Raw genomic sequence first — 24,465 nt, 5'->3', positions numbered from 1 at the left:
TCCTCCTTTTATGTTTTCTCACCTCCCCCTGGGCCTGCCCTATGTAAATTGGGCTATCCAGGAGTGCTGTTTGTTTTACCTGAGGTCTTCACTCTGGTCCTCTGACCTTTCTTTGTTCTATTTTTGCGGGCTTTTCCCTCCCTTATCTTTTAGCCACTGCAACTCTGGACTCCTTTTTCCTATTCTAACTACCTAACAATAGTGGTAAGGTGAATCATCATACAAAGATATTATTTATAAGACTTCTCATTTGTTCAGATGAATGGATTCCAAATAATAAGAGTAGTCATGAAAATAATATTAATTAATATTCTGAAGCCCAAAGAGAATTTACTTGGGTGTTTAAAAAATTAAAACAATGCTCTGTATTATACTTCTGTATCTGTTGGGTTTAGTTTTCACCAAAAGTGTCTACCACAGTCCACTCTTGTATCTTAGTTTAGTGACTTGGAATAGGAAGAAGGTGAAAGTAGTGGGAGATGAGAACAACACTGGCAAGAAATTTTTAAATCTAATAGATAGAAACCTTTTAATTTTGAAAATCATGCTCAAGATCAGAATGTTTTCACTGTGAAAAAAAGAAACAACTTCGGTCAAGCTTTGTATGGCATTCAATATATTTCCATGATGCAGTTTGTTTCAGGGCAACTTTATTGTTTGTTTTTATTTTAGTTTTTTTTCCTGATACTTAAATTTTTGAACCTAGGATTGTATATTGAATCTCAACAGTGTTAAACCATAAGATTTGGAGAAAATGTCAAGAGTAATCCAGTTCAGGTAGTTACTAAGATGGTTGCCTCTTTGCTAATAGACTATCCAGACACTGAAGTTTAACGTAATTCCGATTGTGCAATTGCAGAAGGAAATGGCAACCCTCTCCAGTATTCTTGCCTGGAGAATCCCGCAGACAGAGGAGCCTGGCAGACCACAGTCCACGGGGTCACAAAGATTTGGGCACAACTGAGCAACTGAGCGCAGGCGTGCAATTATACAACTAGAAATCATTCATTGCCTAACAATTACATCCTGATGTCATGTCATAGCAAAGGTAAGGATACAAACTACAGATTGTCAAAGAGATTGAAAAACTTTAGGTAAAAATCACCATTATACACTCCAGCATAGCAAGATAAACTTGGATATTGAAATATTCAATAGTGAAGCAGCAGCAAAAACACCTTTAATAGCCCCCTAACACAGACCATTATTTTCGATTTCTCCATTGCCCTGTCTTTGCTGCCAATATTCCACCACTTAGTCAAGGTCATAAAATAAAGGGTTAATTCCAACCTTTGCTCAGTCTCCTAAGCAAGCAGGCACCTTTCTTTTTCAGCTGTTTCCCAGTTAGTCTGATCTCTATCACTTCTTTCTACGGGCATTTGAATAGGTTAGTTGTGTTTCCTGTGTATATTCCTTTTCACCACGGGAAAAATATTACTTGCTGATGCTGCATTGATATTTCCAATGGATAGATAGATAGGTAGGTAGGTAAGTAAGAAGGTAGATAGATAGATAAATGATAGTGATGAAATTCAGAGATTGCCCCAAGACATGCTGCTCTAACTTGTGGATTATTTTGAGCTGAAACAATCAAAGCCCAAAAGACTCTGGAAGAAACTTTGAACTTCCTCCTTATTGCCTAAAAGAATTTAAGATAGGAGGCCTGCCCCAGAAGGAGCTATCACTGGAGATAACTAAGTATGAATTAGGTGTGGTTTCAGGGAGGAACCTAGCAAAGCCCATCTGATCAAAGTCCTCTCTGTGCCCCATTGTCTTTAAATAGCCCTGAAAACGTTTATTTACCAAACATTAACTTTTTAATCTTCCTGTGAATTACCTTACTTCCCTTTGAAGTCTCAGAACCCTGTCCTCCTTCTTGGTCCAGAATAGCAAAGACACCTCATTTTGCCTTTATCGTCTGTGGAATTCATACTAATGTAGATTCCATGTGCACATGCAATAAATTTGATTTTCTCCTGTTAATCTGCCTTATGTCATTTTAATTGCCAGCCAAAAGAACTACAAAGAAGAAAAGTTAAGAGTGAGAGAGATGATGGAGAAGTCATAGATTGATAGATACGGAGATAGACATTGTATTTTGCACCCCAATGTAAAATGTATTTTTACTGTGAATCATAAATGTTTTTTAAAATTTACCAAAATTGCATTTATACTCATACATATGTAGAGTTATTCATTTATCCACGTTGAGTACACTGATAATTAATTGAAAAAATAGTAAAATGGTCTCTATCTTAGAGGACCTAGCATTCTCTAAAGAGAAATTGATATGTATACAATTTTAGTATGACATACATAAATTCTGGAATGTAGATTACAGATAATTTCTGGGAATGTGGAAAAAGAAGTAATAGCAGTTTTTTAAGAGTCTCTTGTTGACTCACATACTTCATTCTTCTTCTGAGAAATCAATATGCTAACATTCAATTAAAATATTTTTGAGATGCTAGTCCCATGTCTGTTTTTTTCTCTTCTTTAAATAGTGCATGTTGCTGCTGCTGCTGCTAAGTCACTCCAGTCGTGTCCGACTCTGTGCAACCCCATAGCCGGCAGCCCACCAGGCTCCACCGTCCCTGGGATTCTCCAAGTGCATAGTTACTGGCAAATAATGGTGCTACAATATGAAATACTGTGTGGTGAGGTTGTGAAAATAGTAAATTCTTTCAACAAGGTTAAACTATTTTCAAATGATATTTAGCCTCATACTTGAGAAAAATTGTATTTATTTTGAGGAAGAAATGACTGGAAAAAAATTTACCTACATAAAGTTCTCCTTTATATGAAATGAGAAAACCTGGTCACAGTAAATCATCTGTCCTAATCTTTTCTCATATTATTAAAATAATATGCAAACATACTGCAGCATAATATAAAATTTTAACAGTAATGTACATAAGAAATTTCATATTGATAAATATTGATGCCGTAAAAAATGTCAGTGAGTCAAAAGTATTTGGTAAATATAGCAGATTTAAAATAATAGGGACTAGAATTATATTTCAGAGAAAGCAGTGGCACCCCACTCCAGTACTCTTGCCTGGAAAACCCCATGGACAGAGATGCACGGTAGGCTGCAGCCCATGGGGTCGCTAAGACACGACTCAGCGACTTCACTTTCCCTTTTCACTTTCATGCATTGGAGAAGGAAATGGTAACCCACTCCAATGTTCTTGCCTGGAGAATCCCAGGGACGGGGGAGTCTGGTGGGGTGCCGTCTATGGGGTCGCAGAGAGTGGGACACGACTGAAGCGACTTAGCAGCAGCAACAGCAGAATTATATTTTAATTTTTCTTTCCCTGAAATGCAATGTACTTTGGGTTGATTGGATCTACATTAAGTGCCAAATAGAGAAATAGTTTTATAAGAGGATTTAAAAAACACTTGCGAGTCTCTTGGACATAGCAAAAATTAGAATTCCAGTCAGAGTAAAAAGAACACAGCAGAGTGTCCTGCAAATGTAACCAAAACATGCTACCAATCTTTAAATAGAGTGCTTTCTTGAAACCTCATTAAACATACCCTGAATGAGTAACCTGTCTGTCCCCTTGGATTCTTAGTACATGCTTTTTGGAGAAGTAGTATTTATTCTTTCTCCAGCTCTAATTAATTTCTGTCATTATTCTTCATTTGGAGTCCATTAGAAGTTTCTATGTGGTCTGGTTCCAATGCACAATTTTAAAGTTAAGGAGCTTTTCTGGACAGTTAAATGTACATGTACACTGTGCTTCCCTACACTGTTGCATCAACTGGAGCATGTTTGCTATGTCGTGCTGCATGGAGTTTTTGTGCAACCTATTTCCAATGGGTAATAATGTTATAAAGTCATGGGAAACAGTTTGCTTTATTTTTGAAGTCCAAAGTCCAATCCTCTAAAGTTTATGCCCATATTAGGAGGCTGACTGAATGACCAAAAAAAAAAAGGAAGGACTTTCTATTTTATTTAGCTTTCTGAAACAGCTTAAAATTTTATTACTTAACAATTTCAATATATTACATTTATATTAATAACAATTATAAACCATGGTAATAAAATCTCCAGGTCACTAGTTTTTCTAGCAAAAAGTCTAGATTTTTCTACTGAGAATCTTGGGTTTCTCATTATAAATACTGTGTGTCTGTGTGTCTGTTTGTGTGAGTGTGTGATAAACTATGAGAATTTCTATATGATCAACATAAACTGGCTTTATATATTGAAAATATCTATTTATTTCCTTGAGAATTTTTTCTTTCAAGATTATGTGGTACTTTAAAATACAATCAATTTGTCTTTATTCTTATATCTCCTCTGGTATATGATATATGGTTAATTCATCCAGAACAAGAAATGTATATAAGGATTTATACTCACTAAGACTTATCTCATACACTAATTACATTTGATTCTCTCAATAACCATTTGAATTAAACATAGCATGAAATATTTCTGTTGTCAATTTACAGATAAGAAAACTGAAGCCTAAATCCGTGAAGCTATTTGCTTAAGAATGCTGACCTTAAAAACAAAACAGTCAATTATTTTATTAATATCAGCAAAAATATTTTGTTTAGGAATAGCAGAGAATCACAATTCATTACAAGCAAGTTATGGCAAAAACCACAGGCAAGTCCAAGAAACAAAGATGAGGAACATTATTTTATAGAAAAAAAGGAGGAAGTTGAGAGGGATTGTTTCAAACAGAAGCTCACTGGAGAAAAGTGAGAATGCAGCATAATGACAGTTTCTCATTGGCCAAGTTGCTGGGGTAATTGATTTCTTATAGGAGATGCAATGTGCATCTGTCCCTCTTGAGACCTAAAATCAATGTTTCTTTTCTGATGATTCTTCTTTTGGGTCTGTAATTAACAATTCTTCCTATAATTGACTTCAATTGGTACTGCATGAGAGCTCCCCCTTCTGGCCTCCCAACTCTAATTAATGAGGTTTCCTTATTATAAATTTTCATAAGAGCATAGTAGTAACAGGCAGGGCATAAATGCATATATCATGACTCTAAATTCTCTGTTTTTCAAATTACCTGAATATGAGAAAAAGCAAAATTTCAACTGTGTTAGGATTCTGCAGAGACAGAATCAGTAAGAGATTCATAGATACGTATATAAGAAGATTTACTGTAAAAAAAGGTTCACGTAATTATAGAGGCTTAGAAATCCCAAGATCTGCCATTTGCAAGCTGGAGAACCAGGAGAGCTGGTGATGATGTAATTCAGTTCTTTTTGAAAGGCCTGAAAATGGGTAGCTGAGGTACAAGACCTTCTGAGTCAGAAGACCCAAGAACAAGGAGCACCAATGTTTGAGAGCAGCAGAGGGTGGTTGTTTCAGTTCAGAGAGAGAGAATTCACCCTTCTTTCACTTTGTTCTACCCAAGCCTTGAATGGATTGTAAGATGCCCATTTACATTGGTGAAGGCCATCTTTTTTATTTAGTCTTTTGATTCAAATGCTTATTTCATCCTGAAATCTGTTCACAAGCACACCCAGGAAATCCTAGCCCAGTCAAGTTGACACATAAAATTAACCATCACACCAGTATTCTTAGCATAGTCCATGACTGCTGACAATATGCAAAAATTCATTTTCTAAAAGCTTCATAACACCATATTTCTGCCCCGATAACTTAACCCTCCCTACCCCTCTACTTCTTCCCTCCACAGGCTACCTGCCTTAGTGTTTCTGTCCTGAGTCCAATTTCAGCAGGGTGTGGAAACATACAGTAGTGAAAAACCCTACAAAACTCAGTGGCGAGTTGAAACCTAGGGGGAATAATTTGATCAGGGAATGTTTATCTAGAAGGGCCCACTGTTGCTAGCACTGTGCCAGGTGCTTTCTATATTGTAATTCTCCTGTTACACACAACAATCTATGACTTGGGCATTTGCAACCCAACTCTAGAAAGATCTGAGATATTGAAGAGTAAAATTAATTGCTGCTAAAATTCCCTGAGGCAGGTAGGAGCCTGGGATAAATCCAACATCTATGTAGCCTGAAATCTAGGATCTTTCCTCTATACCAGTCTCTAAGGATATGCTTGCAAGGGTGTTTTTTTCTGAGATGCGTTTTCTGAAGAAAGTTTTTGAGTTGTTGTTGTTATTTCGTTGACCTTTGTTCAAAGATATAGTAACAGCTATTGTTTTTAAACAAGGAGTTTGCATCAGCTATTATTTTCACTTACCTAAGACCTGATGTATACAATGAACCTAGAACTTCCCCACTCAGATCATAGGAAAGGATTTTCTCTGAGAAGCAATGCAAAGTGTGATTATCAAACAGGACTGGATTGAAACCAAAAGCAGTTTTTATAACAATTGTCAAAGAAAGTCAAGGTTAAACTGCATAACATGATGTTGGTTTCTAGATTAGCTATACTCCATAGACAACATATTTAATTCATGACAGTTTTTGCAACCCAAGCAATAAGAAGAGAGCTTGCAAATCATGTACTGCTGGATAACGACAATCAGGAAAACAAAACAACAGTGTGAGAAGTGCTTGTTAAAATTTTAAGTAGATATCTGTCCCTTGAAAGAATTTGTTCACACACAGCCACCAAAATAACTTATTTTCTAATGTCCACACTAAGAGTTCATAAATCACTTTTTAAGAATGTAAATTATCTCTTCACTTCAGTAAAACTATTAATTCTTATATTTATTTATTTATTTGTAGCACATGATATTTCAGTTAGATACATCGAATCTAAAACAATGCAGTTAATTTAGAAATAGACTAGTGAGAAGTCAGTGAGATGGACTGGTCTGTAACCAATAGTGTTCACAAAGTAAATCAATATTCCCAAGTTTACAGGGAAATATACACAAGTAAATCTCATCTTATATATTTAGTTTATAAAATAAATCAATTATGCTTTTTTCAGTGTAGATGGACCTGTTGCAGTCCTTCTAATATAGCTGAGACAGGTTACAGTTTATCAAGACAGCAAGAATATTTATAGTCAAATTTTCTGGGTTATAATAAGTGTTAAATTTGAAGAACATTTAGACTATTAATTTCATTTTACTAATTGCTATAAAAGAATCCCCCTTCGCCCCTCTCTCCCAAAATATCATTCTCCTGTTTAAATTTCTAAGTAAATTTGAGAGATGTTTCTATACATGCAGTATTAAATTGTATACTGATAAAACAAAATATCAGAGAAAATGTTTTCTTCCACAGTGCAACTGGCTCAAAAAAAACAGACTAGATTGAGTACCAATCTTCAGAATGCTTGGAACTTTTATAGGACCCTTGAGGAATTGCCCTGGGTCAGATAATTCCTCCTGTTTAGTTAATTCCCTGGGAATTACGAACCTTCTTTTTGCTATAGAAGGAAATATTAACCCTTCAATGGGATGCTCTCAAGTCAAGGAATAAAACTGTGTTTTGTGATTAACCTTCATTTTTCAAGTGGCTGAAGGATTGAATAAATCTTTGAGATAAAGTAGTTTCCATCAAACATTTTAATCCACTAACAGATGGGAACTAAAAATAGCTCTGGCATAAAAGTTTTAGTGGAAAAGCCAAATAGAGAGGCATGTTCACCAACCACTTGAGAATCCCCCAAAGGCAATATTTGCCTCCCATAAGGGAGCAACCCTAATGTTAAAACTACTGGTGAAACAGAATTTTTCCATAAACTAAAGAAAGAGTACAAATATTTTAACAATTAACCATCAAAACATGTTTTCCAATTTAAGGTTTATAATAAATGAAGTATAATTGTAATGTTTTGGTATATAAACAAAAAAATTATTCTTATATATTTTTTAAAAAGGCATGGACTTGACAACTTCAAAAACAATGTTCGGAAAAAACAGTTAAAAGTTTGTAAAAATGTAAATTTCTACCTCACACAATACATATAAGAAAAATTGCAGATTTTAAAAGACAAAATCTTTTATAGGGGGAATAAAAGAACTAAATGTTAAACTTACATAAGAACCACATACCGGCAACCATAAAAGCAAAATGAACTAATAGGTATACATATCTATAACTTAGGGAAAATTTTTCTAAGATAACATAAATGCAAGTATTTATCATAAAAAATTAAATATTTGCTTTAAGAAATGATTCCTTAAACAAATTTAAGAGAAATTATAAATTGGACAGCAAAAGTAAAGCAAATATAAGGAAGAATTAATACTCAGACTATAAAGAGCTCTTACAATCAATATGAAAAGTCAACAACATAGAAAAATGAATGAAAAAAATACATATGGTAAATGAATGTATAAAAAAATTCTTTAATTTCTGGATGATAAGGGAGATAAATATTTTAAAAATTATTTTATATTTTTAATCCATTAGATTAGCAAAATATAATTTATAGTATTGTTAATATCCAGCATTGGAGAGAAAATGGATACATAAACTGTTTGTGGGAGTATTACTTGGGAATGCCTTTTTAGAAGGCAATTTAACTAGAATATTCTTATTTTAAACATTAATATCAGCATAGACTCCAGTGGTTATGATCACAGGAATCTATTCTAAAAATCTTTCTCATATGCATAAAAGTATATGTGTTAAGAATTAAATTATGGTATTATGCATGTATGTGTGTGTGTGTTAGTTGCTCAGTTATGTCTGACTCTTTGCGACCCCACAGACTGTAGCCTGCCAGGCTCCTCTGTCCATGGGATTCTCCAGGCAAGAAGACTGGAGTGGATTGCCATTGCCTTCTTCAGGTATTATGCATAATAGCAGACAAAATGTTGAAATATTTTAGATTCCTAGGTTCTACAGTCAGACAGCCTGTGATCCAATCAGGGTGCTTTGTGCACTAATATATGGCCTTTTATTTGATTCCTTGATTTATTCAATATTTCAGAGTTGTTATAAAGATTAAATAAGATTATTTAAGTAAAGGGTTTAGAACTCAGTAACAGAGACTATCCACTACCTATTATATCTTCATTTATTAATAGTATCAGAATCCTGGTTTTATAGGGACAGCAATATATTCAACTATAAAATGTATATATATATATACATATATGTGTGTATATATATATATATATATATATATATATATATATATAAATTTCCCAGCCTTCCTTACATCTAAGGATATTCAAGTGACATACTTCTAATCAGTATGATGTAAGCAAAAAAAAAAAAAATCACTGAGTACATGTATTCATTTCCTAAGGTGTCGTAATAAACCACAAACTGGGAGGCTTACAACAATGCAAATTTATTTTCTCACAATTTCTAGAAGATAAAAGTCCAAGATCAAATTGTTGGTAGAGTTGGTTTCTTCTGAGGCCTCTTTCTTTGGCTTATAGATGGTCACTTTCTCCTTGGATCTTCACACGGTCTTTTTCTGTGTGTGTCTGTGTCCTAATCTTCTCTTTGTATAAAGATACCAGTCACATTAGCTTAGAGCCCATTAAAATAACCTCATTTTGACCTAATTACCTCTTCAAAGACCCTATCTCTAAATACTGTCACGTTCTGAAATACTAGGAATTAGGAATACAAAATACAAATTGGGAGGGGGTGACACAATTCAGTGCATAACAGTACAGTTTGCAAGAAAGCACTTTAACAGGGGCATAAGCTTTATTTGTGTGTTGTATTTTTTTCCTTCATTTGACCAGGAATGTGGATGAGAAGCTGCAGCTGGAATAGCCATTTTGTGATCTGGAAGGGAAAACCAGGAGAATCTCAGAATCCCTGACCCTGATCTGCTAAGAATTCAGTAACATCATCAACTAACCCCAACTCTGAGCATCTTGATAATTGTATGGTGGAAGAGGAAAGTTAGAGCTTATTATTTAGAATTTCTGCTACAGGTAACTGAACCCAAATCCACTTTGATGAGTAATGTTCAATGAATTCCAATTCCAAATAATTATAATTAAAATTCAAGAAAAAAGGAAACCTAAATGTTTACCAATAGGGGAGTGTTTTGAAAAAATAAGGTGATCTACATTATGAAATATTTTGCAATCACTGAAGAAAAATATGAAGAAGATAGATACAACTAACAAGTAAAACTTTCCAAGAGCTGTTATGAAGTGAAAAAAAAATGAAGTTGCAGAAAACAGACACATTTGGTTTTAAATTATACATAAGCATGTATGTATATAAATGCATTAAACTTCTATGGGGATACAGAACTGCATTATTTAAACCTTTAATAAGAAATATTTATTGATGCATTATAAATAAAATAAAAAGGAAAATATGCTTTGTGAAATTATTCAGATTACTACCTTTCCTTGCAAATGTGTACAGTTTACACACAATGCTTCAATTAAAATTTTTGAATTACAAAAATCAAACCATATCTTAAGTTACTAATTGATCCAAAAAAGACATAAAATTTCCTAGAAATATCCAAAACTTTGACTTTGTTGGGGAAGATGCCACACACCAATTTATAACAAGTATTTTATGAATAAATTTATAATTCAAATTGGTTTTCTGTGAAGGACAAATCTAATTTAACAAGTTATAAATGTTGTATTAAATTACGTTGAGAACTCCACTAACAGCATGACAGTGTTAAGTGCATTGCTGACACATTTGCCAAAGAACCTGGTAAAATAAAAATTTTAGAGAAACAACTATTTAGAGTCTTTGGAAATGACCCTAAGGGTATACAGCAAATGAAGAAACACTCATTCAAGAAAATCTACTAAAACTCACTAAGAACAATGAGAATCTATAGCATTTGAAACAAGATGGGTTTCCTTTTCCTATCTCAGATCAGTGAAAGAGAAATACCCTTGAGAACACAGGGTTTCCCTCTCTTCCCAGCTTCTAGTTAGAAGTTTATATTCCTAACGGGGCAAGGTGTCAGCATTCACATCCTACCTCCAGTTATCTGTTGTTGAGGCAACCCCTATCAAAACCCAATCCTTTTTTTTTTTTTTTTTTTTGCAGAAATGGGCAAATGCTAAAATTCACATTCAAGGGAACCCTGAATAGCAATAACATCTTTGAAAAAGAACAAAACTGAAAGACTCACACTTCCTGATTTCAGAATGTATTAAAAAGCTAAAGTAATCAAAATTTGTGGTTCTGGCATAGAATAGACAAATAGACAAGTAGAATTGAGAATATAAAAATAAAGTCACCTCTGTGGTCAATTGATTTTTGACAAGGATGAGGAGACCATTCGACAGGGAAAGAACAGTCTTTGAAGAAAGTTTTCCGGAAAACATCAACATGTAAAAGAATGAAATTGGACCTTTACCATGCACATATACAAAAAAAATTTTTAAAGAAAACAGAAATTAAACTTGATTATAAGTTCATCAAAGAGCATCAAAGGGCACTATCAAGAGAGTGAAAAGACAAAAAGTTCAACAAACGGTGCTGGAGTAACTGGACATCCACATGCAAAAAAAATGAATCTAGACAAAGGTCTTACACCCTTCACAAAACTTAACTCAAAATGGATCACAAACCTAAATGTAAAATGCAAAACTATATAAAACTGCTAGAAGATACTGTAGAAGAAAATCTAGATGACCTTTTTTATGGCAATGTTTAAGCACAACACCAGTGGCACAATCCATGAAAAAAAATTTTGACAAATCAAACTTCATTGAAACTAAAAATTTCTGCTCTTCAGAAGATGATGTCAAGTGAATAAGAAGACAAGATAAACTGAGAGAGACTATTTGCAAAAATGCACCTGATAAAGGACTGTTATCCAAAATTCACAAAACTCTTAAAACTCAACAATAATCAAATTCAATAATAAGGAAACAAACAACTTGATTTAAAAATGAACCTTAACAGACCAAAGAAGAAATGCAGATTCCATATAAGCTTGTGGAAAGATGGTCCACATTATATGCCAATGAAAGTGAAAGTGAAGTCGCTCAGTCGTGTCCGACTCTTTGCGACCCCATGGACTGTAGCCTATCAGGCTCCTCCATCCATGGGATTTCCAGGCAAAAGTGCTGGAGTGGATTGCCATTTCCTTCTCCAGGGGATTTTCCCGACCCAGGAATCAAACTCGGGTCTCCAGCATTGCAGGCAGATGCTTTACCATCTGTGCCACCAGGGAAGCTTATATGCCAGTAGGGAAATGCAAATTAAAACAGTGATATATCACTACACATCTATTAGGATGGTCAAAATCCAGAACACTCACTATAACAAATGCTAGCAAGAATGTAGAGCATAGGAATGCTCATTCATTACTCTTGTGAAAGCAAAAATAGTACAGCCACTTTGGTAGACTATTTAGTTGTTTCTTACAGAATTACACATACTCTTACTAAATTATCCAACAATCCACTCCTAGGCATTATCCAAAGAAGCTGAAAACTTCTGTCCACACAGAACCTGCACACAGATGATTATAGTAGCCTTATTCATACCTGCCAAAATTTCAAAGCAACCATAAGTCCTTCAGTAGGTGAATGAATAGACAAACAGTGGTCCATCCAGACAGTGCAACATTATTCAGCACTGCAAATAAGTGGGCCATCAAGTCATGACAAACATGCAGGAAACTTGAAGTCAATCTGAAAAGGCTACATACTACATGATTCCAACTCTATGACACTCTGGAAAAGGCAAAACTATGGGGACAATAAAAAGATCAGTGGTTGCCAAAGGTTGTGGGGAGGGTGGGATGAATACGTAGAGCACATGGAAGTTTTAGGACAGTGAAAACGCTTTGTATGATACCATAATGGCAGATATGTGTTGTTATAGACTTGTCTAAATCCATAGAATGTATAAGGAGAACAGTGAATGGCAGAAAAAGCTATGATCTTTACATGATGATGTAATATTAATGTAGATTTATCCATTGTCACTAATGTACCACTCTCGTGGGGGATACTGATGATGAGGGAGACTGTGTGATGTGAGGGCAGGAAATAAATGGAAAATCTCTGTACCTTCCCCTCAGTTTTACTGTCAACCTAAAACTGCTCTAAAGAAATAAAGTCTAAATTAAAAAAAAAAAAAGACAGCCCACAGAATGGGAGAAAATGTTTGTAAGTCATACATCTAATACACAATTGGGGGTACAGAATCAGTGGTACAGAATCTGCTTACCAATGCAGAAGACATGGGTTCGATTCCTGATCCGGGAAGATCCCACATGCCTCAGAGCAATAAGCCTGTGCACCACAACTGCTGAGCACGGGCTCTAGAGCCCTGGAGCCACAACTACTGAGCACACGTGCCACAGCTACTGCAACCCATGTACCCCAGAGCTTGTGCTTTGCAACAAGAGAAACCACCACAGTGAGAAGCCCGCACACTGCAACTAGAAAATAGCCCCCCACTAACTGCAACTAGCGGAGGCGGCAATGGCACCCCACTCCAGTACTCTTGCCTGGAAAATCCCATGGATGGAGGAGCCTGGTAGGCTGCAGTCCATGGGGTCGCTAGGAGTCGGACACAACTGAGCAACTTCACTTTCACTTTTCACTTTTATGCACTGGAGAAGGAAATGGCAACCCACTCCAGTGTTCTTGCCTGGAGAATTCCAGGGACGGGGGAGCCTGGTGGGCTGCCGTCTATGGGGTCGCACAGAGTCGGACACGACTGAAGCGACTTAGCAGCAGCAGCAGCAGCATGCTGATGTTTTGGGGGTTTTTTTCTTTTTGAATTTCTAAAGCCAAAATATATATTCTACAATTGATGTGAAGATTTAATATGGTAAAGTTTAATTTGCTTTGGTTTCCTTTCTATAAAGTGGCTGAACATTTTCTAACACCATACGCAAAAATAAACTCAAAATGGATTAAAGAGCTCAACATAAGACCAGAAACTATAAAACTCCTAGAGGAGAACATAGGCAAAACACTCTCCGACATACATCACAGCAGGATCCTCTATGACCCACCTCCCAGAATATTGGAAATAAAAGTAAAAATAAACAAATGGGACCTAATTAAACTTAAAAGCTTCTGCACAACAAAGGAAACTATTAGCAAGGTGAAAAGGCAGCCTTCAGAATGGGAGAAAATAATAGCAAATGAAGCAACTGACAAACAACTAATCTCAAAGATATACAAGCAACTCCTACAGCTCAACTCCAGAAAAATAAATAACCCAATCAAAAAATGGGCCAAAGAACTAAACAGACAGTTCTCCAAAGAAGACATACAGATGGCTAACAAACACATGAAAAGATGCTCAACATCACTCATTATCAGAGAAATGCAAATCAAAACCACTATGAGGTACCATTTCACACCAGTCAGAATGGCTGCGATCCAAAAGTCTACAAGCAATAAATGCTGGAGAGGGTGTGGAGAAAAGGGAACTCTCTTACACTGTTGGTAGGAATGCAAACTAGTACAGCCACTATGAAGAACAGTGTGGAGATTCCTTAAAAAACTGAAAATAGAACTGCCTTATGATCCAGCAATCCCACTGCTGGGCATACACACTGAGGAAACCAGAAGGGAAAGAGACACGTGTACCCCAATGTTCATCGCAGCACTGTTTATAATACCCAGGACATGGAAGCAACCTAGATGCCCATCAGCAGATGAATGGATAAGAAAGCAGTGGTACATATACACAATGGAGTATTACTCAGCCATTAAAAAGAATACATTTGAATCAGTTCTAATGAGGTGGATGAAACTGGAGCCTATTATACAGAGTGAAGTAAGCCAGAAAGAAAAACACCAATACAGTATACTAACGCATATATATGGAATTTAGAAAGATGGTAACAATAACCCTGTGTACGAGACAGCAAAAGAGACACTGATGTATAGATCAGTCTTATGGACTCTGTGGGAGAGGGAGAGGGTGGGAAGATTTGGGAGAATGGCATTGAAACATGTATAATATCATGTATGAAACAAGTCGCCAGTCCAGGTTCAATGCACAATACTGGATGCTTGGGGCTGGTGCACTGGGACGACCCAGAGGGATGGTATGGGGAGGGAGGAGGGAGGAGGGTACAGGATGGGGAACACAGGTATACCTGTGGCGGATTCATTTCGATATTTGGCAAAACTAATACAATATTGTAAAGTTTAAAAATAAAATAAAATTAAAAAAAAAAAAAAGCCTCAACAAAGCAGGTGTGAGAGAAACATATGGCAATGTAATAAAAACCATATATGACAAACCCACAGCTAACATCGTACTCAACAGTGTAAAGCTGAAAGCTTTTCCTCTAAAATTAGGAATAAGACAAAGATGCCCACTCTAACGACTTTATTCAATATAGTACTGGAAGTCCTAAATACAGCAATCAGACATAAAAAGAATAAAAGATATCCAAATTTGAAAGGGAAAAAAAAAAAATAAATAAATAAAAATATAAAAATAAAATAAAATTTAAAAAATATAAATAAATCAGTTGTGCATCTTACAAACCATGCTATTTTATAATTGAAGGGAGATGGTATATGAACTCCATACAAAAGTAAAAACTAATGTCCTTCCTGAAAGATTCTTTTGGTTCCTATTTCAGTTCATTTGACAAGCTGGCTTTTCCCCTAGAAGGAAGTTTCATTTGTCTACTTTTATAATCATAATGGTACTTTGTGAGTGCCCAGGTCAAGGTTAGCTGAACCCAGTTTTCCACTTTGTCTTTAAGTACTGTTTTACATGTATGTGCCCAAGGCTTTCTCACCAACTTGCCACCAGCCAAGTGAAGAAATTCTTCAAGCTGGTGGTAGCTGAATGCTGTATACTTTTTGGCTTCACTTCAAGCCCCTAGAGAACTGAGTGTGATATTTGGATAATATCAATACTGAAACCTGTCCCAGACCTCAGGAAAAGTGCAAAATGGGTTAAATTTGCATTAGTTGCTGCTGCTGCTGCTGCTGCGTCATTTCAGTCGTGTCCGACTCTGTGTGACCCCATAGACGGCAGCCCACCAGGCTCCCCCATCCCTGGGATTCTCCAGGCAAGAATACTGGAGTGGGTTGCCATTTCCTTCTCCAGTGCATGAAAGTGAAAAGTGAAAGTGAAGTCGCTGAGTCGTGTCCGATTCTTAGCGACCCCATGAACTGCAGCCTACCAGGCTCCTCCATCCATGGGATTTTCCAGGCAAGAGTACTGGAGTGGAATGCCATTGCCTTCTCCAGCATTAGTTGCTAGGCACACTCTAACAGATAAAGGTAACTATCCATTCTCTCCTCCTTAAAGCCCTTAGCTGTCCCTGCAGCTCCTTGAAGTGGGTAGCTATCTTCTCCCCTCAGGGAAAGATTCTAATCTTCAAATTTCCTCTCAGAGTTCTCTCATCTATAATTATTCCTTTAGAGACTCTTCCAAACTTTCAGACATTACAAAAAAGACCTCTGACAATGTGTTAACACTAATATATGAATACAGGGGTCAGCAAACTACTGCTATGGGTCAAACCAGCTTGCTGCTTGTCTTTGTAAATAAAGTTTTATTGGCATGCACCCACACCCATTTGTTTAGTATCATCCATGATTGCTTTGGGTCTGCTATGGCAAGCAGTCAGTTGAGTATTTGCTACAGAGACCACATAGCCCAAAATGTCTGAAAGATTAACTATCTGGCCTTTTATATAAAGGTTTCCTGACTAGTCTTTTAATTACCATTTGTGGTGGGATCTAGGAATAACTGAAGAGGTAATCGATGAATGGGTCCTACTGCATAACAAAGGTGGCTTCTATATTCTACCTCACTCTTGTTTACAAAGGCCTTGTAGAAACAACTCATTAAGCAAAGATTGTGATAATAATGTTGAGATAGAGCTTATGAAATAGAAAATGCTGAAAGCAAAGGCAGCCAGTATATCACCAAGACACCTTACCGATATGCTACACTTAGGACTGAGATTGAGAAATATTGGTCACATTGTAGCAAGATTAGGTGAATTTCATAAATGTTACTTTCTAAATAGTTTATGCATATCCAGATAATGATCATCTAGTGGTGTACTTTTTTCTTTCACTTTTTTCATTTTCAATAACTTTATTGTTTTCTTTCTAACTTTACAAAAGATACATGTTCATTGCAGACAACTAGAAATGCATAAACCTGTGAAGTAAAAATTAACAATCATCCTTTACCCGCACCCTCCAGAGATAACTGTCATTCGTGTTTTGATGTATTTCCTCCCAATGTTTACATATTTTTTAACTGAAGTGGAATTGATTTATCTAGTTACCATATATCACCAAAGAAAGATATTACAATATAATTGACTGTATCCCCCATGCTGTATATTTTATCCCCATGACTCCTTTATTTTGTAACTTCAAGTTTATACCAGTTAATCTCCCTCACCTATTTCAGTCATCCCACCAATTCTCTTTCCTCTGGCAACCACCTGTTCGTTCTTTGCATCTATGAGTCTGTTCTGTTCTGTTCTGTTCATTAATTTGTTTTGTTTCTCAGATTCAACATATAAATCATATGGTGTTTGTTTTTCTCTATTTGACTTATTTCACTTAGCATAATACCCTCTAAGTCTATCCATGTTGTCAAAAATGGCAAGATTTCATTCTTTTGTATGGCAGTCCATTCTATGTATACCACACCTTCTTTATTCATCCATCTACTGATGGGCACTTGGGTTGTTTCCATATCTTGGCTATTGTGAATAATACTGCAGTGAACATAAAGGTTCATCTATCTTTTTGAATTAATGTTTTTGTTTTCTTCAAATACTTATCCAGAAATGGAACTGATGCATCATATGGTAATTCTATTTCTAATTTTTTGAGGAAACTTCATACTGATTTCCATATTGACTTCACTAATTTACATTCACAGCAACAGTGCACAAGTATTCCCTTTTCTCCACTTCCTCACCAGCATTTGCTATTCTTTGTTATTTTGATACTAGTCATTCTGACAGATGTGAAGGGTTGTCTCATTGTGGTTTTGATTTGCATTTCCCTGATAGTTATGTTGAGTATCTTTTCATGTGTCTGTTGGCCATCTGTATGACTTCTTTGGGAAAATGTCTATTCCAAAGAAGAAAAAATGAGTGGTCCTTTGCCCATTTTCTGATTCCGTTGCTCATTTTTTTTTTATGTTGAGTTGTATGACTCCTTTGTATATTTTGATTATTGACCTCTATCAGATATATCATTTGGAAATATTTTATCCCATTCAATAGGCTGCTGTTTCATCTTGCTGATAATTTCCTTCACTGTGCAAAAGCTTTTTAACTTGATATGGTCCCATTTGTTTATTTTTTATTTTGTTTCCCTTGCCTAGTGAGATACATCTTAAAAAATATCGCTAAGACCAATGTCAAAGAACCTACTGCCTGTTTTCTTCTATAAGTTTTATGATTTTAGATCTTACATCGAGATTTTAATCCATCTTAAGTTTATTTTTATATATGATAGGATGATATACTTTAGAATTCCACCTTAGTTTTATCAAAGACTACCGTAAGGCTTTGATGCCTGCTGATTAAACCTACAGATGAAAATTTCGATATCAACAGATAATATTCTTACTGAAAACAGAGTGATTTTAACAAGGGGTTGAAAAAAGGGGTTAACTCTATCCAGATGTCATCAAATAAGAATTTAATGAAAAGTTCTAACTGTGATACACAAAACCATTTGCACAGCTATACAATATGGCTTAGCTGTTTGGGTAGGAAATGAATTAGGTTTTAGCTGACAGTAGGGAAAATCCCATGGACGGAGGAGCCTGGTATGCTGCAGTCCACGGGGTCGCTAAGAGTCGGACACGACTGAGCGACTTCACTTTCACTTTTCACTTTCATGCATTGGAGAAGGAAATGGCAACCCACTCCAGTGTTCTTGCCTGGAGAATCCCAGGGACGGGGGAGCCTGGTGGGCTGCCGTCTATGGGTCGCACAGAGTCGGACACAACTGAAGCGACTTAGCAGCAGCAGCAGCAGCAGGCGATTCATGGGGTCGCCAAGAGCCGGACACGACTGAGCGACTGGACTGAACTGAACTGAACTGAACTGAAACTCGATATGATTTTGCTTTGTATAGCGATTGCCAAGGAGATTCAATTATATTATTATACATTAATCAGAAAACATGTCTAGAAGAAGGGTGGATACCTGTATACAACATACATATAGTGTGTTGTGCTATGTTGTGTTGAACACTAAACTTTCAGAGAAACTCAAAAATTGGAGTATGTCTAAAGGAAACCAGCTAGAATGATGAGAAGCCTGAAACTGTCACAAAATTAAGAGACAATTTAATCAAGTGTCTTCAAATGTTTGAGGGATGACCTAAAGTTTAACCTTGCCTGTAGCACTGATCTTTGGTTCAAGACTAAATAAACACACAAGCAACTAAAAGAATAAAGAAACAAACCATTATTTTGGACTCAAAAGAGAATTAGCTGAATTAGGTGTACCTTTGGTGGCTCAGAGGTTAAAGCATCTGTCTGCAATGCGGGAGACCTGGGTTCAGTCCCTGGGTCAGGAAGATCCCCTGGAGAAGGAAATGGCAACCCACTCCAGTATTCTTACCTGGAGAATCCCATGGATGGAGGAGCCTGGTGGGCTACAGTCCATGGGGTTGCAAAGAGTTTAGACACGACTGAGTGACTTCAATTTCACTTTCACTTGTTATCATCAGGATGATAAAAGCAAGTCAGTGAACAGTCGTTTGGGGGTTGGAAGTTAAACTAAGTTTTACCTAAGATCCCTTCCCTAGAAAATTCTAAGATTCATAATTTTTTAGATTTCAGATGCTGTGCTGTCGTTGAGGTTTAAAGGAAATGCCTCACTATAAACACCTTGCCATGACATTTCCAACTCCTTCACAAACTGGCTCCCACCCACCTATCCACCCTTGTCTTCCAGTATGCCAGACCTGTGGGCTTCCTCAGTGGCTCAGTGATGCCTGCAATGCAGAAGATGCAGATTCAGTCCCCGGGTCTGGAAGATCCACTCCCGTATTCTTACCTGGAAAAGCCCATGGACAGAGGACCCTGGCAGGCTACAGTCCACAGAGTCACAAAGAGTCAAAAACAACTGAAGTGCCTGAGCACACACGCATGCCAGACCTGCATCTTACAAAACTGAGGATACTTGATCATTTCTTACCTACAAAACCAGCAATTTCATATTGTTAAATCTAGTAATATAAATTTTCTTCAAGCATGCTTTAAATATTCCAGCATCTAGGCCTATATGATTCCATTTCTTCAACACGAGATAACTTTCTAAGATACCTCTTCTACTTCTGCTTATCTAAAGACTACCTTTCTTTTAAAGTTCCATTTGTCCATTCACCCATGAAACCTTCTTTAGTGCTTCCAATAATCTGATTTTACCTAATTCTTCACATCTGTAGGGTTTTTTCACCCAAGACAAATGATACTGTTTTATATGGCTATTTGCCTTCTCATGTATAAGCCTTTGTTCTTATAAATGTCATACCCAGCTTACTCCTAGCTACTGTGTACTTTCCTACACATTAGCTCAACAGATAGCTGCTGCTAAAACCCCAGAAAGTCCCAACCACAATGCTTCTGTATCGAACTGCTTCTGAATGAAACAACATAATGAGTTAATTCGTCACAGATTCTCTGACCCATGACTCACTATGAGATGTGATTGTTATACAGTTCTCATACTTTGCAGTTACCAGAGACAAAGCTGAGCATTTGTAGGTACATGCATATTAGGAAGGCTTTTGGCAGGTCTGTTACTAGGATTGTTTGTGCAGAATTATGAATTAAGCAGTCTGCCAAGGCAGATCTAATATTATTTTCTGCTCAATGAAGTAAATCTTCAGTTTCTAAATTTACTTCCTTTTTCATCCCTTTCTCTCTCTGAAATTTGTTTCACAGGAACATTTTAATGCATTTATCTTTTTCCTTCAGCTTGTGAAATTACTCATCCCTGGGATGCGTAATTGAGAAGTGTCCTATTACACCCATGGGATTATAGGCTTTATGAATCACTCTGACATGAGAAAAATGTTTGTATAAGAAGTACTAGATTTATGTGAAAAGGGCACAAAGACTTTTAATAACCCTGGCTCTTGGTTTGGGCAGGTCTTCAATGGAGCATTTCTATACATGCAGCTTGCAAATTACACATGACTGGCAACATTTAAATGTGAAAACGCTTTTGTGTGGGCAGGTGCTTTTTAACTGAGAATTTATAGTGTACATTTTCATTGATTTCTCCTCCTCAGAAACCTAAGATTTTGACATGTTGGAAGGGAATGTCTTTAAAGCTCAGATCAGTGCATGGAAGAACTTTAAAACTGGAATTATGATTTGTGCAAGCATAGGGACATATGTGGTGTAGGAAAGAAATAATTTTATTTAAAGAAAAACTACTAGGAAGAGTTGCCTGAGAGTGAATGTGAAGTGCTCTGAACATCTTTCAGAAAGTCACAGCAACTTTTTAAAACTTGTACAGTTAGCTATATTCTGCTTGAAATCAGGGGTTTTATTAGGCAGAAGTTCTAGAGTCCTAAACTCATTTTGGTCAAGACATTGAGTATGTGTGTTTGTCTGTGTGTGTGGTCTTCATAATTTAATTTATATTCACTAAAATTAGTTTTAGGCTATTAAGAAAAATTTCTGAGAACACTGGTGGACTCTCATTAGTCAGGAACCACAGGAATTTCACTAAATGATTTGTAGTCTAGTGTACTTTCTTAAATGATATGGCTAATACTGGTGACTTGGAGCTTGGGGCCTAAGCAAAGTGTGGTTTGTGGTTAAAAACCCTAAGACTTCTAGTTTTCTAAAAGGTATTCCTTTTTCTCTCTATCTTGTTTTTGAAGTGTTCCGACATATTGTATTTACTTTTCTTGAAAATATTTGTGTTTTCATGAAAATATCTGAAGTTCTTTCACATAAATGGAAAGGAACCATTGAATAAAATATCTGAGCTGCCACAGGGACTTGAGTCCCATTAACTCCAACTCCTTTATAATTCTAGAGAAATGAGACATAGTCCAAAGAAGTTGCGTCCAACCAAATTATTGAAAAGCTAGGCTCATGAAAAGTATGTCCATGCCTTCTCACCACTGCCCTTTTCCGTCTGTTATATCAAATACTTCTTTCCTGTTCTGGGATGAAGTCTTAGGCTGAAAGTATTGCTTTTCCAGCTACTGTTAGATATTAATGAATAGTGTGAATGCTTCCCAAGTGGTACTAGTGGTAAAGAGCTTGCCTGCCAATACAGGAGATATAGGAGACACGATTTCAATCCCTGGGTCAGGAAGTTCCCCGGAGGAAGGCATGGCAACCCACTCCAGCATTCTTGCCTGGGAAATCCCATGGACAGAGGAGCCTGGCTGGCTACAGTCTATGGGGTCACACAGAGTCGTACACAATTGGAGAGACTCAGCATGCATGCATTGTCTAATTTTTCATGGGCAGAGGAGCATGGCGGGCTACAGTCCATGGGGTCACACAGAATCGGACATGACTGGAGAGACTCAGCTTGCATACATGGTCTAATTTTTCAGCCATAGAAAGCTTAATATTAGGATTAGTCATTTTGGGCTGCCACAATAAAATGCCATAGATTGCATGGCTTAAACAATAGAAATTTGTTTCTCATAGTTCTAGAGACTGGAAAGTCTAGAATCAGGGTTCTGGACAACTTGGCTCCTAGGTAGGTTCTCTTCCTGGATTACAGGTCGTCATCTTCTTGATGTGTACACAAGGCAGAGAGAAAGAAAGAGACCTCTTGCTCTCTTCTTCTAAGATCACCAACCCTATTGAATTAAGGCCCCCCCTTATGACCGCATTTAACCTGAATTATCTCCTAAAAGTCCTATCCTCCAATAAGCCACATTGTCACTTTGGGGGTTACAGCTCCAACAGGTAAATTTGCAGGCACAGTGGGAATGGGAGGCATAATGTTCATATCAATCCCGAAGCTTCACTCTTTTTGTCTAATTCATAGCTAAAGTTTTGGGAAGGGATCAGCTTTTCTCAGGTCTATTTGATTATTCTTCCTGGCTTTTGCATTCCTCTCCCATCACAAAACTGCTCCTCTTATCTGGGGAAGTGGGCACAGATAGGGGAAAAAAAAAAAAAGGAAGGGGAAGTGATATCATGCAATTCTCACTTAGCTGTTCATGCCCATGGGCAAATCTTTAAAATTTTATTTTTAGGGTGTCTTTGAGGATTCTTCAAAGATATCTTCCATTATCACGGATCCCAGCACAGACTCCACATGGCATGATGTCTCCTCTACTGGACTATGTATGACACCTTTCTCAGTCCCGCTTCCACATGTCCCAGACAGACTCTCCCTGCTGTGTCACTTGCCCCTCTGATGACTTTCTTATTCCTGCTCCCTCTTCAGATAACTCAAACCCAATTTTCTCTGTGGATCCTTGGAAATACGTGAGAAAGAAATAATAATCCCATTCCAGTTCAGTTCAGTTCAGTCGCTCAGTCGTGTCCAACTCTTTGCAACCCCATGAATCTCAGCACGCCAGGCCTCCCTGTTCATCACCAACTCCCGGAGTTCACTCAGACTCACATCCATCGAGTCAGTGATGCCATCCAGCCATCTCATCCTCTGTCGTCCCCTTCTCCTCCTGCCTCCAATCCCTCCCAGCATCAGAGTCTTTTCCAATGAGTCAACTCTTCGCTTGAGGTGGCCAAAGTACTGGAGTTTCAGCTTTAGCATCATTCCTTCCAAAGAAATCCCAGGGCTGATCTCCTTCAGAATGGACTGGTTGGATCTCCTTGCAGTCCAAGGGACTCTCAAGAGTCTTCTCCAACACCACAGTTCAAAAGCATCAATTCTTCGGCGCTCAGCCTTTTTCACAGTCCAACTCTCACATCCATACATGTCCACAAGAAAAACCATAGCCTGAACTAGACGGACCTTTGTTGGCAAAGTAATGTCTCTGCTTTTGAATATGCTATCTAGGTTGGTCATAACTTTCCTTCCAAGGAGTAAGCATCTTTTAATTTCATGGCTACAGTCACTATCTGCAGTGATTTTGGAGCCTAAAAAAATAAAGTCTGGCACTGTTTCCACTGTTTCCCCATCTATTTGCCATGAAGTGATGGGACCAGATGCCATGATCTTCGTTTTCTGAATGTTGAGCTTTAAGCCAACTTTTTCACTCTCCACTTTCACTTTCATCAAGATTCTTGTTAGTTCCTCTTCACTTTCTGCCATAAGGGTGGTGTCATCTGCATATCTAAGGTTATTGATATTTCTCCTGGCAATCTTGATTCCAGCTTGTGTTTCTTCCAGTCCAGCATTTCTCATGATGTACTCTGCATAGAAGTTAAATAAGCAGGGTGACAATATACAGCCTTGACGTATTCCTTTTCCCATTCCAAGCCCTTAATGAACTTCAATTTATTTTATCCTCACAACACTTCTTTGAATTATTTCCACAGAAGTACAGAAAAAATTAGTTACACAACCATGAACACTCAGTAAGTGGTAGAAGTGAGATTTGAACTAAAGCAGAAGCATCTTCAGGATCTACATACCTCACTACTATGCCCCACTGAGGGAAACACCAGGGGATTTTCTTTCCCTCTTAAGTCTGTGTCTTCACTCTG

At 37.0% G+C, this 24,465-nt stretch overlaps 1 long non-coding RNA gene across 2 annotated transcripts in view; it reads left to right on the top strand.

Annotated features, from left to right (window-relative positions):
* Positions 1 to 14,538, top strand: part of LOC132345819 (uncharacterized) — a 64,112-nt gene extending 49,574 nt beyond the window's left edge. The window contains exons 3-5 of one of the 2 annotated variants that reach the window (XR_009495400.1): positions 8,627 to 8,705; positions 9,621 to 9,815; positions 10,912 to 14,538. This is a non-coding gene — a long non-coding RNA (uncharacterized lncRNA). Of the gene's footprint in view, positions 1 to 8,626; positions 8,706 to 9,620; positions 10,041 to 10,911 lie in introns of those variants that run through there. The other variant, XR_009495398.1, reaches the window with a different exon arrangement.
* The last annotated feature ends 9,927 nt before the right edge of the window (positions 14,539 to 24,465 follow it).

The sequence above is a fragment of the Bos taurus genome, chromosome 1 (assembly GCF_002263795.3).
Source record: "Bos taurus isolate L1 Dominette 01449 registration number 42190680 breed Hereford chromosome 1, ARS-UCD2.0, whole genome shotgun sequence".
Lineage (NCBI taxonomy): Eukaryota > Metazoa > Chordata > Mammalia > Artiodactyla > Bovidae > Bos > Bos taurus.
The sequence above is the reverse complement of the archived record's forward strand: the minus strand, read 5'-3'. Positions and strand labels throughout refer to the sequence as shown.